Source organism: Sparus aurata, chromosome 6, assembly GCF_900880675.1.
Source record: "Sparus aurata chromosome 6, fSpaAur1.1, whole genome shotgun sequence".
Classification (NCBI taxonomy): domain Eukaryota; kingdom Metazoa; phylum Chordata; class Actinopteri; order Spariformes; family Sparidae; genus Sparus; species Sparus aurata.
The window spans coordinates 4920810-4934031 of NC_044192.1; the positions used below are offsets into that span (position 1 = coordinate 4920810).

The 13222-nt window shown below is 41.8% G+C and overlaps 1 long non-coding RNA gene across 1 annotated transcript; it reads left to right on the forward strand.

The window, feature by feature from the left end:
• The first annotated feature begins 8090 nt into the window (after positions 1–8090).
• LOC115583938 (uncharacterized) lies at positions 8091–10147 on the forward strand. The gene is made up of 2 exons (XR_003984454.1): positions 8091–8361; positions 9672–10147. It is a non-coding gene; the product is annotated as an uncharacterized LOC115583938 (long non-coding RNA).
• Positions 10148–13222: the final 3075 nt, after the last annotated feature.

Consider the following 13222-nt stretch of genomic DNA (forward strand, 5'->3'; position numbering starts at 1 on the left):
ATACTTTTCGAAGCACCTTCACATCTGTTTGTCTCTGTCAGTGATGTCTTAACACGTCCTGTGACATCCTCCAAACTGTCCCAGAATCTCTCAAGAAGGTCGTTTAATGTTTGCCGAATCTACAAGAAGGTCCTAATAGTCAAAAATGTGTTAAAGACAGTGTTTTACAGAGTTTAGTGTCTACAAACGCAACAACTCACTAAATTAAGTGTTTTTTAAAGGAAGTCTGGTGACTGAAAATGATAATTATCCTACGAACTGAAACAATCTCCTTCATTTCTACGTAACTGTAATGATAGTTGCTTTATATTCTTTCATGTGACTTTTAACTTGTTCAGTGATGCATTGTTCTTATATATGTATATAAAAAAATCACTCTAGTGGCTTAAAAATGTGTTATAGACAGTGTTTCACAGAGTTTATAAAGTGTCTCCAAACGCAACAACTCACTAAATTAAGCGTTTTTTAAAGGAAGTCTAGGGGCTGAAAATGATAATCACCCTACAAACTTAAACAAACTCAAAACTTCATTTGTACGTACATGTAAATGAAACGTTTTCATTTGTTCAGTGATGAATTGTTCTTATAAAAAAACACATTATAGTGGCTTTAAAGTTCACGTCTGTCAGATTATTGCCCAGAATACTTTTCGAAGCACCTTCACATCTGTTTGTCTCAAGAAGGTCGTTTAACGTTTGCTGTTTTTACAAGAACGCCCTAACAGTCAAAAATATGTTATAAACAGTGTTTCACAGAGTTTATAAAGTTTCTCCAAATGCAAGAACTCTGTAAATTAAGCGTTTTTTAAAGGAAGTCTGGCGCTGAAAATGATAATAGCCCTGGAAACTTTTTTAGTCTTTCATGTGACTTTTAACTTGTTCAGTGGTGCATTGTTCTTAGAACAAAATCATTAAAGTTGCTTTAACGTTAACGTGAGTGGAATATTTCTGAAGCGCCTGCACATCTGCTCAGGTCGCTCAGTGATGTCTCAACACGTCCTGTGACATCCTGCAAACCGTCTCAGGATTCCTCAAGAAGTTCGGTATTGAAATTCTCAGTCGCCCCCGGTGAAATATTTGAATGGCATTTGCATGTGAGTGAAAGTTGACCCCGCGGCGACCATCATGAAGCAACCGAGGCGTTCGGAGGAACATTCCTGTCTTATCTCTGCCGTCTCTTATCTGCCGCCGGCGTTGACAGGAGGCGTGGGCTGCGGGAAGGGAGCGTTCACACTGTCCTCAGTTAAACCAGTTCACAATCAGATCAGAGCCACTGTCATCGCCGCTCTGCTGTACACGAACAGGAAGCGGTGCAGCCGACGAATGCAAAAGGAAGCAATCGACGAATTACAAGGGTTTGAAGTTTAACAGGGGAAGTTGTCAGTTCTGTTCACTGACACATTTTCTGCACAAACCGGTTTTGGAGTCGGAGGTAATGATTAAACTGATGCTCTGCAGCTAAATGTTCAGTAATCAGATTACAGTGCATGACTTTCCCATGCAGGTTTGTCCACTTGTCTCACGCAGTCGGCCATGTCGGCATTTCCCAACATGATCGTTGTCCCCAACTGACACACGGAGGTGAAGCTGAAGTGAAACCCTGAATCCTGTGAAGTAATAAAATGCGGTTGATTTAAATGATTTATTGTGTGTTCAGCAGTTGAACACCCTGCAGAGGTTTTTCCCCGCCTACACTTATTACATAAAAATAAAACCCAGCACTTCTCTGCAGTGCGATCGAGAACCAGGATAAGTAATGTCACAGGTTCAAGTCCCCAAATTAGCTGCGACAATCTGAGTGACGAGAGGCGAGAATGAATAACGACGCGAGAGAGATTTCTGGTTCTGATGCCGCGCGGAATTTCACCGGTAGTTTTAATTCTTTAAAATGAAAAAGGGGGTTAAAAAAAAGGTAGTTTCAGGAGGATTTTACATCAACGAGCGTTGTTTGAATTCAAATGATTGACCAGCCAATCAATCTCCAGGCTTCCCGCTCTGAGAGGGCTGTGATTGGTCGATGAACGGGGCCTCTGCAGGCTCCGGGCTGAGACCACCGTGACTTTCAGAATAAATGTTTCTCTGGTTCTCAGTCAGACAAACGCTGCTAATGATTAAACTCTCACACAGTCACTTTGTGAGTCGGCCTATCGACTCTCGGCTCATTCTGAGAGACTTAATGACTCGAACAAACAAAAGAGCTTCGGCGGACGCTTTCAGCTCCACTGTAAAAAAGAAAATAAAGAGAATCACCATTAACCTCTGATGCCCATTCACATGGATATTTATGGCACAACAAGTGAGGAGAAGAGAAAGTAGTTTGAATAAAGACACAAAAGCCACATCATCCACTTCACCTCAGGATGTTTCAGTCGACCGGCTCATCAGCCGGCTTCAGATTATTTCCTTTATTTGATAAAAGTTTGTGAGTTTATCCACAAAATAACCGAATCAGAGACAAAAAGTTCAGAATTTAAGGTCGTTCGTTAATATAAAACACATGAGAAGTTCTGCAGCGGCGGTCCAAAAGTCCTGTGTGTGGACGTTAAGTACGATGGGATCAACTATGAGACACAGATGTTCACACCACCATGAAAAACACTTTTAATTCTAAATACTAGAAACTGAGTTGCCACACACATTATTGTTTGTCGGCTCCACCTCGTAACCAAACGAGGGGACGCCACACCTGAGAACAAGTTTGGACAAAATCATCTTAGAAACAAACTCGCAAAAACAGGAACACCGAACCTCCATCCTCAGAAAAAAAAACAAATCCAATTGAGACAACAGCACAAAGTCTGTCAACTGATCTTCATCTGATAAAACTGCGTATCAATACGCTGCTGAAAATAGTCCCCAACACATCTTTTTCTTCTTCTTCCTGTTTCAGTGACATTTGCCAAATTAAAACCCACAGTGAGCTGCTGTTTTCTTAGAAATCTATAAATGTGTGAGCTTAAAATCTGTTATTGCTTCTGTTAAAGGTAAACTAAGTTCCCTCGCAGAGAAAATGGATCCGTTAAACATCATCTGCAGTGACAAAACACGACAGTGGAAACAATGATGGGAGAAAAATACATTTTAATCTGGAACTTTACACTCTTATTAACACATTTTACTGTTTTCCATCAGCTCATTTTTTCCAGTTGAGTCTGAAAAACACTGTTCACTAAGAAAAATCCCACAAATCTGGGCTTGGTTTAGTTTTTTTATTCTCCACTCAGACACAAAGAGATGTGAAGTTTTGATCCTCAGGTGTGAAACGACTTCTCTCTGAATGACTTAATCGGGTTTTGCTTGATTTCACTGAATGAAAATGAGGGAAATGTGGGTTTCTGGTGCGTGACGTGCCCACAGAAGTACCAAATAAAAGGTCAGCGAAAGAGTTTTGGTTACATTATGTAATAACTGGATTCGAGCCAGCAGTTTATCAGGAAGGAAAAAAAAACTTCACACTTTATATGCGAACACTTTCAGGTCCCGGTATTAATAGTGACCTCGAGTCGAGAGCATCTCACATCAGTCTCTGGATGACTCACAGCTCACACTGTGGTATCAGTGTCGGTTAGACAAAGACAAGTGTGGAGGAGTGAGTCATCGCGTTGTAACCCGTGTTGATTCGACAGACACGGTCCAGGAAAAAGGGTTCGTTTAGGACATGAACACACACAAACACACATGTAACTGCAGGGAAACACACACATCGACTTCGCATGCCACAGAAGCATTTTGTTGTTTCGATTTGGTCGCTTTTCCTTGATTTTGTGCTTTTATAACAGCTGGTCTAAACGTTTCTTTATTGGAAACACAACCAGGAGTCTGCACACGGTGACTTATTTTGAAAATCTATGTTCTGACTTCCTGCTCCATCTCCTCCCCGCATCTTGATTAATATATATATATATCGTGATGAGTCTTCGATTTCCACAATCAAAAAGAAATCAGAGGCGGTATCGATGACGATGAATCGAAAGTCATTTAATAATTTGTGGTTTCGAACGTCTCTGCAGATTTATTCCTGCGTCTCCGTCCTCTGATGTCTGTCAGTGCCGAGCTTTGACTCAATCAGAGGAGAGACTTCGTGGTGTGTTCAGGCGCACGTCTCAGTCTCTGAAGTCTACACAGCAGAGGATACGAGGTGTTGTCGCGATGTGTTCAGGTGCACCTCATAGTCTCATGTAGAGTTTCAGAGCCTTCTTCACCATCTGATATCGCAGAGTTGGTGTTTTTCCTTGAGCGTCACAATTAATTAATTGTTGCTCCAGGATTTCAACAACTGCAACTGAGCGATCATGTTTTGTGATTTTCTGTAGTTACCCTTTGGAACGACTTGGTTCATGACATTAACTTTTTTTCTCTCAACCGAACCTGAGTGTCGTTGATGCCTGAACGCAACAAAACTGGGACAGAAAACTCAAAAACAAAAAAGTCAACTGTGGTTCTGAACTGAACCCATTTGGCACAAAATGGTGTCGGACGTAACACCAAAGAAACTCACTAATCAAACCCATCAAACTTGTTGTCAAATAAAACAAACATTGATCCACGTTCCCCAGTTTTCTTTACTTCTGGCATAAATCTGGATTTTTTGTTCTACTTCTTGTTCGGTGCCACGAAAAGACCCCACTGCTCTCCAAACCAGCATGCCACAAATTACTAGTTACCTTCATTTTAAAGTCATATATTACACTACAATATTACTGTCTGTGTAGAGTAATATGTAACTTATAAAATAACCTCTACAGAACAATTAAACAGCCGAGATCTGTGGCTTCTATAATGTTTCCTGTGATGACACGTTGAGACAAACGTCTCTTCTTCTCTGCCTTTTGATTTTAGCCCACTGAACAAAGAAAACATGGTTTAATTCAAGTATATAAATTAAAGTGCGCTCGGGAGGATTCAGGTGTCATTATCAGACTCATCTCAGTCACACAGAAATTGAACAAACAACCTTTTATGCTGAATTATATTAATGTGGTCGCGTTGGTGTGGATGGATTCTTAAACAAACAACGATAAACGCTTCACTTCGGTCGGTAACACAGATTGTAACGAGACATAACTGTTGTAATAAATCCTGAAATATTATCAGTAGCTCGTTGTAGTACTCCGTTACCACTGAAAGAAATTTACTAACTAACCACGAAAAGTACTTTTGGTTCTTTCGTGACACGATACCTTGACGCTGCAGCTCAGCACCGACTGATAAAAGACGCTCGCAGTCGCGGTTTGAGTCTGGAGGGTTTTTACTGACGATCTTATCGGCTCTGCTGTGACTGATCGTGCATCATTGTAGTGCAGAGACAAAAAAAAAAAAACACACACACATAGACATGCAAAACAGGCCACAGAGCTGCTCATCAATAAATGAGTGTATTCCAACCAAACAAGCACAAATCTTCATTCTGCTGCAGGAATCAGACGTCAGCGAGAAGGAAGAAGAAGAGGAAGTTTGTGCATCTTTGTTTTTTTGCGTCTTCAAGATGCAGAAGAATGAAGCAACCTGCAGTTGAACTTATAGTTACCGTGTGACTGAATGCACAATACGGCACACACACAGTATATATATATACATACATACGATCACCCTCACCTTCTCACACAGGTGTAGTGTTTGTGGTTTCCTGTTTCTCGCTGCAGTTTGCCTGTTCGTCTCTATTTTCTCACCTCCTCCTCCCTTCATGTGAAGACCTCTGATGGCGGTGGATCTTTACGAATACAGTCTGGTGGGGAACAGGTGCTTATTTTAGTTTCTGTGCACGGTTTGACCTGAAAGACGAGGTTTCACCTGTGATGAAGGGGCTAGTTATGACTCAGACGTGTGCAGGTTTTGCGGCAAATGATTTAGAGAATATACAAAATAAAACGTATAAAACACATTTTGATTTATTGAGGCTCTTCTTGTGGGATTTGAGGGTTCTGAAAGGGTGACGGGCACCTACTTCAATCCAGTGTGCATTCAAAAGAAGCTTATGAATAATAATAAAACCGTAGCTAGTAAAGTCACAAAGGAATACCTCCCACTCACTTTGAACACAAAACCCCAGGTGTAAAAAAAAAAAGTGGAGTTGCCGTGACCGTGAAACAGAGAATCTCCAGATGTGCTCGGTTACGTTCCAGGGGGAAAATGTTACCTCAAAAAAAAACAAAAAACCCCAGAGTTGAACCCATGAAACACATGCAGATGAGGAAGTAGGTGTTTTGCAGAAGAGAGTCTCTGGTGACGCTGTGGTTGTGTGTCATCAAACATCCCCTTTATTTAACCCCCTCGGTAATCAATCGCTTGTTTACTGTCAATCTGTCTGATCAGCAGCCAAGAATCAACTTCTGAAGAGCACATAGAGTCGTGTTGCTATAAAAAGCACCACGGGTTTCTGTGATGACGATAAAATTTGTTTTCTTTTTACGGATACAGATATCATCTGATCTTCTGCACTTTGTTCCACTTAGACCTTTAATATCTTATCTCTATGTTGCAGGTGACAAAGTGTCAGAAACACCAAGATGATCTTTTTATAATCCTGAGTCACCGGATCGTGACACGATAAAGTTTTTTTTTTTACACATTTTCTGCAGAGATCATCTCGTCATGCTGTGCTGTCAAATTTCATTTTCTTACACAAACAAAGACACTCAACAGACTGACATGTTTATTAATGATCACCACATATTTCATGACTTCTGACTCTGCATATATCCTTCAATTTAAAGGGATATTCCGGTGTAAGTTTAATCCATGGTCTAAATCACCGTGAAACTGTGTTAGACTCCCTCTCGAGAGATCAAGTTAGCAGACCGCTAATTTACGGAGTTTTATCAACCTCAGAAACGACCGCACGACAACAATACACTGCAGTAAATGGATCCAAATATAAACCGCCACCAAAAAGCCACAAATAATGCTCAGAACAGCACCAAACTTCAGCAACAGTACAAATAGGGTCTCAGCACATAGTCCGGGGCATCTAACCTCCGCTAGCTTAGCTGGATTTCTATTGTGAAGCTAAAAACAGATTTCAACTCTCCTCCATCAGCTTCCGGGTCGGGGAAGTCCCGACGTGACGATTACCGAGTGCGGTTAGAAATGTTCAATTCCGTTCTTTTCCCTGTCCGCTCTCGATAATAACTGTTATAAACTGGCAGGTAAGACACATATGAACTTTGATTGCTTTTCCATGGAGTCATAATCATACATTTTCATCCATGAGCCGCGGAACTCTACTGCACTCGGTAATCGACTCGTCGGGACTTCCCGTCAACAGGAAGCTGCTGCAGAAGAGTGGTAAATTTAGTCAGCTTTTCAGTAGAAATCCAGCTAAGCTAGCGGAGGTTAGATGCCCCGGACTATGTGCTGAGACCCTATTTGTACTGTTGCTGAAGTTTGGTGCTGTTCTGAGCATTATTTGTGGCTTTTTGGTGGCGGTTTATATTTGGATCCATTTACTGCAGTGTATTGTTGTCGTGCGGTCGTTTCTGAGGTTGATGAAACTCTGTAAATAAGCGGTCTGCTAACTTGATCTCTCGAGAGGGAGTCTAACACAGTTTCACGGTGATTTAGAACATGGATTAAACTTAAACCGGAATATACCTTTAAGCTCCCTCAGTCAGTCTTGGTTTTGAATATTATAAATGGGTCCAGGTTTATTGTGACAAATGGATAGCTGTTCACATAAATAAAGCAACGATCACTTTTCTTGTAGTGTTCCTTTCTGTAATTTCTCTCTCAAACACGTTACTCTCAGACTCTGAGGTGCTGATTCTCCAACAAGTCCTCTTGATTAAATGACGGCCTTTCTTTGCTCGTCTTTGCCCCCCGGAACGGGTTTAATGCTTCGTTAACGATCCGACACTGAACAGTACGTCACGCTGGAGCAGGAAGATCAATGAGTGAAGTTTTATTGTTGAGGATGAATCACAGGAGCAGCAGGAAGAGAGGAAACAGGACAGATGACTGAGAGTGAAGTAAAGTTAAAGTGGAGTTAAAGAAAAACTAAACTAATGAGGACATGAGGTGCAGGTGGAGAGACACAGGTGAGGCTGATGAGTGGGAAGGCACTGGGAACAGGACTAACGAAGTGCAGGTGTGGAGCAGAGGATCAGCATCATTAAACTGTCTCACCTGTAATCCTGAGGTCTCTTATAACGGACGCTGACCATCCTCTCGTTAAAAACTGAAGAAGTGTTTAAACCCTGGAGGAGCTCAAAAGCCACCGAGAACACTCCCGACTTTCTGCTGAGAACGCAGAGACAGCTTCCTTCCATTTGACAGAAACTGGATCCGCTGAAGACTTAAACGTTGGACTCGCATTTGGAAATAACACATGAGCTTTCATTCCCAGAACTAAACTGTAGCGTCAGAGGTGAGTTACGTTGAAGGTCCGGTGCACAAATGAAGACGTGTTGGCTGCTCTAGATACTCAAACACGGTGCAGATCTACAACAGCTGGATGTAAAATAACTCCCTGACATAAATATTAAAACATTTTGATGATTTGTGCAGACGATCGGGATGTTAGTTACAGATACGTCATATTCTACGTACCCTACCGCTGCTTCAGACTGCATTTCAACATTTGTAAACGTGACGTCACTGGATGCTTTTAGGGAGACATCGGGATGAATTCCAGCCGTGTTTGCGTCAACAAAACATGTATTTTAACTTTAAGCACTTCAGTTTTCCAGACGCTGACCAGCTGATCTTTGTGTCTCAACGTAAGCAGATCCAAAACTTATTGTGACGAGAGAAAAGTTGAAAATAGAACCTGATTTGCAGACGCATGCTTTGCCACTTTTTACCGTTGCGATTGCGGTTTAGTGTTACTGGCGATTCATTATTTTTTTTTCTGGGTGTTTCTGGTGTAAAGAAGAAGAAGGAGGTCATTACTGACAAACAACAAGGTGATATTTCACGCTGACGATAAAAATAACCCCAAGTTTGTAAAGGCCGGAGGTGTTTCCAGGGCACGGGGGCGTTTGAGAAGAAAATGAAAGTGTGTGTTGAGTCATCAGAGGCTGAGAGAGGCTGTGTGTGTGTGTGTGTGTGTGTGTGTGTGTGTGTGTGTGTGTGTGTTAAATCGCCATATTGCTGCAACTGACCCATCTGTCCATAAACTGTATTTAACAAGATTTTTATAAAAGAGCATCAAAAGCAGAGACAATAGGACATCCGTGAAAAACAAAAGAAACACAGGAAGGATTTTGTTTTATTAGGATTTAAAGGATTTATTCAGTTTTTTTTGTTTTTGTTTTATAAATAAAATCCTCGGAACTTTATTCAGACCAGCAGCTGTTTGTCTGTCGTGGCAGGAAGTCGACCATCTGCCCGCCGGCAGCAGAAAGTGAAGGGTCGTCATCGCTTCACAAAACAACAAAAAGGGAAAACAACGAGATAATCCGTCTAAACGCTGCTTAAAAAACAAATCTGATGACGACGGGAGTTTGTTTCCGTATCAGAAACTGTTTCTGGTCGGTCGCATCTGTTCAGCATTAAACAGAAAGCTGTTGAAAGATAAGACGGCAACAATAAAACTATTCGTACTCTACGTTCACCATCGAGTTCATCAGGTTTGTTCAGTATACAGAACAGAACATGATGTCATCAAACCGGACTTTTAAAGTCCATGTTAACATGTCAGTCGGGTGGAAATTGTACTAAATCAAATGTCTCTAGGTCCGACTAACGCACCCAGGTGAAGTGATTGGAAGACGAGTTGCTCTTTCGTGGATTCGCCTGAGTCGGACCTGAACCGGCGTCGCCGTTCTGCACATGCACCACCGTCCCTGTGCCGGGTTTTGACCCAGAAGTCATGGCACCGACCTTTAGCAGGAAGGTGGAAAAACAAAAGAAGAAGAAGCTGATGAAGGCTTCAACACAAGAGCAAGAAATGCACATTTTTGGACTGATAAATGTTTTCAGCGTTCGTTCTGCAGACTGTTTGTCGCTTCTCAACTTGTTCGGTATGGTGACGTATCAGATCGACCAGATAAAGGTCCGGTCAGAACCACTGTACCCAGTACATCTATTCTCCCTGGTGCTTGTGTACTTGGAAAATGGCAGTCGTCCAATTAAATGTCCTTATCGAGCTGTGACTGTAGCTCATGTACAGATATATAACATTTAATTTGTTAATAAAACAGCAGCTTAAAGTTTGTTCTCCTTTATGTGCACATAAGGAAATGTTTGTTTCTTGTATCTGCATTTGTTAAATATATAATATATATAAATATCTCAGAACAACAGCACCTGTCTTATAGTTTAAAGATTAAAGGTGCACTATGTAGTTTTTGGGGAAGACATTTTAAATCAGATTTCAAAGATCACTGACTGATTGTTTTCTGCCCCAACAAACTAAACAAACAAACTCTCTTTGAGTAAACAAACTGACCTTAAAGGACAAAACAATCCGTACTGTTTTACGTTGTTCATATGTGGCGGACCCTGCCACCTTTTCTAGCTTCAGTGTTCTGGAAACCTTATTTTCCTCTAAGAACAGCTTGTTTATTCACTTATGGAAAGAAAAAAGTTTGTATTATCACCTCATTATGTTGTAAATATTAAAATTCTGAGTTTGAATTTCTACTCCAGAACCACACAGTGTCCCTTTTTACCTCTGAGAGGAGCCCAGAGGAGGAGAAAAGGTGGTGCAAGTAGTTGTAGTGGACAGTAGGAGGAGAAGGAAACTGGGTTTTGGATTAAGAGCCACAGACTCTGAGACGATCACCACTCAGGCGAAAAAGACACCCTGGGGAGGAAAAGAGATGCAGGACGGGATCCATAGTAATTATTAGAGCTGCTCCTGGCTGATGTCTGGCTGCAGGAAAATGAGAAGGAGGAAATAAGACCGACTCTGTGCAGAGAGTCTCCACCACGACATCTCAGATCAGCTGGTCGCTGGTCGAAGCTGCTGCACGGTCGTCTGCAGGATATAAAGATTTCTGGAGATAAAACTACAATCTGCCAATCTGAGCTAAAGCTGATTATTGGTGCAGCTTGTCTTCTTGTTCATTCAGCATATGTTGCATGAATATTTTCTGTTACAACTTTCTATCATCTTCAGTTTTAGAATGCATCCCAGCCGTGTGCAAGGACATTAACTCCGGGCATGAAAATCGATTCTCATCCTTTTCAGCGACGGCAAACGTGTCACAATCAGTCAACAGTATCTAAAAAAGGCATCGTCTTTGATGCATTTGTAGAAAGTCACCAGACTCCCTTTAAAAAATGCTCAATTTTGTGAGTTGTTAAGCTCAGAGATACTTTATAAACGTAGTGGATCGCTGCCTTCATCAAATTCCAAACTATTAAGGTCTTCTTGTTAATTCGGTAAATGTTAAATGAATATTTGCTGACCGTTATATCTCGAGTTACAGCTTTCTATCATTTATATTTTTAGATTGTATCCCAGCGGCGTGCGAGGACATTAACAACTCTGGGCATGGAAACGATTCTCATCCTTTTTAACAACGGTAAACGGGTAAAATTTTACACATTCAGTAAACAGCATCTAATAAAGGCATCTTCTTTGATGCATTTGGAGAAAGTCACCAGACTCCCTTTAAAAAATGCTCAATTTTGTGAGTTGTGGAGCTCAACGATACTTAATAAACATAGTGAATTCCTGCCGTCAACACATTTTCAATTATTAAGGTCTTCCGGTTAATTCAGCAAATGTTGAATGAATATTTGCTGACCGTTATAGCCGGAGTTACAACTTTCTATGATTTATATTTTTAGTTTGTATCCGAGCTGTGTGCAAGGGCATTAATTCAATTTTAATTTTGTGAGTTGTGGAGTTTTTAGAAACTCGTTAAACGTTCAGCTGGTCGCTGGTCGAAGCTGCTGGACGGTCGTCTGCAGGATATAATAATTTCTGGAGATAAAACTACAATCTGTCTATCTGAGCTAAAGCTGATTATCGATGCAGCTTGTGTTTGCGTCGGTGTTTGTTACGGAGGAAAATCCAGAGGCCGGTGAGTCTGCTGACGCTGGAGGGGCTGTACAGAGCTGAGTGGGCTTCCACAGAGAACGCGGTGGACCGACACACCATCTCACTCTATACGTTGTTTCTATATGCTTCACCGCACGCACCCACATAACCAGTCCACATACAGTGCGAGCGCTCAGACGCAGAGAAAGTTCCCCCCTGCTGTATTTTCGAGTGTGTCGAGCTCATTCAGTGACTCACAGACAGAGTGAAGGAAACCACACACCTTCAGTTCAGGACTCACTCTGGGTTTTTTTTTTTTTTCGCTCGCTGAAAGATGGAGAAAATGATCAATCAGCGGTCTGCAGAAGAGACCGCCGAGCAGATGGAGATGGATGGACGGCCCACAGCAAAAGGTCGAACTGTTTCTGAAGTGGATCTTTAGGCGTTCTGCTCCATTTCCCTCCATTTAAATGATCTGTCACTCTGTATATTTATGGCGGGTGACGTTTAAACCCCGGCAGGCAGCAACAAGTAATTTTCCCGCTGCGTTCGTGTAAACTGTGTCCACGGCAGTCGTGCATGACGCAGGTTCAGTCCGGGCACAGAGAGCTGCGCTGGAAATAAACAAGGCTGCAAGAACGAAAACAAATAACCGACTTCTACCATAAAACGTCTTCTACTCTAAATGGAAAGAATAAAGTCTCTTTGGAGAAATCCTGCCTGCCAACCGAACGTTATATAACGAAGGAACAACCACCACAGACTGTAAACACACACCGCCCGTCATCCACTGAGCGCTTGTGGTCGACCGTGTGCTGTAGTGTTGGAGGTTCAGTCGCCGCCGCTGGCTTCAGTTGGTAGTTATCAGCCTGTTGAGTCAGCGACAGGAAGCTGCTCTCTGATTGGCTGATCAACCAGGTAATCAGTCAGGATTTTTCATAAGCAAAACAAACAGCAAACCCAAACGAAACCAGAACAGATGTTGGTTTGTTTTTTTGCAACACAACGCATTTGTCGAAACTTCTTTTTGTTTCTTTTCATTAAACGTTATCTTGTGACGGCGCTGTGTGTCTGGTCTGGTGCGGTTCATGCAAAAACAACATGGTAGCCATCTCACCCTCGCTATTAGCCACCAAACCACCAACATCCCCTCCGCCTCTGGAAGTGAAAGTCAGCTCATACTCACACAATGTTCTTGAATTTTACACATTCAGTCAACAGCATCTAAAAAAAAGCATCTTCTTTGATGCATTTGGAGAAAGTCCCCAGACTCCCTTTAAAAAATGCTCAATTT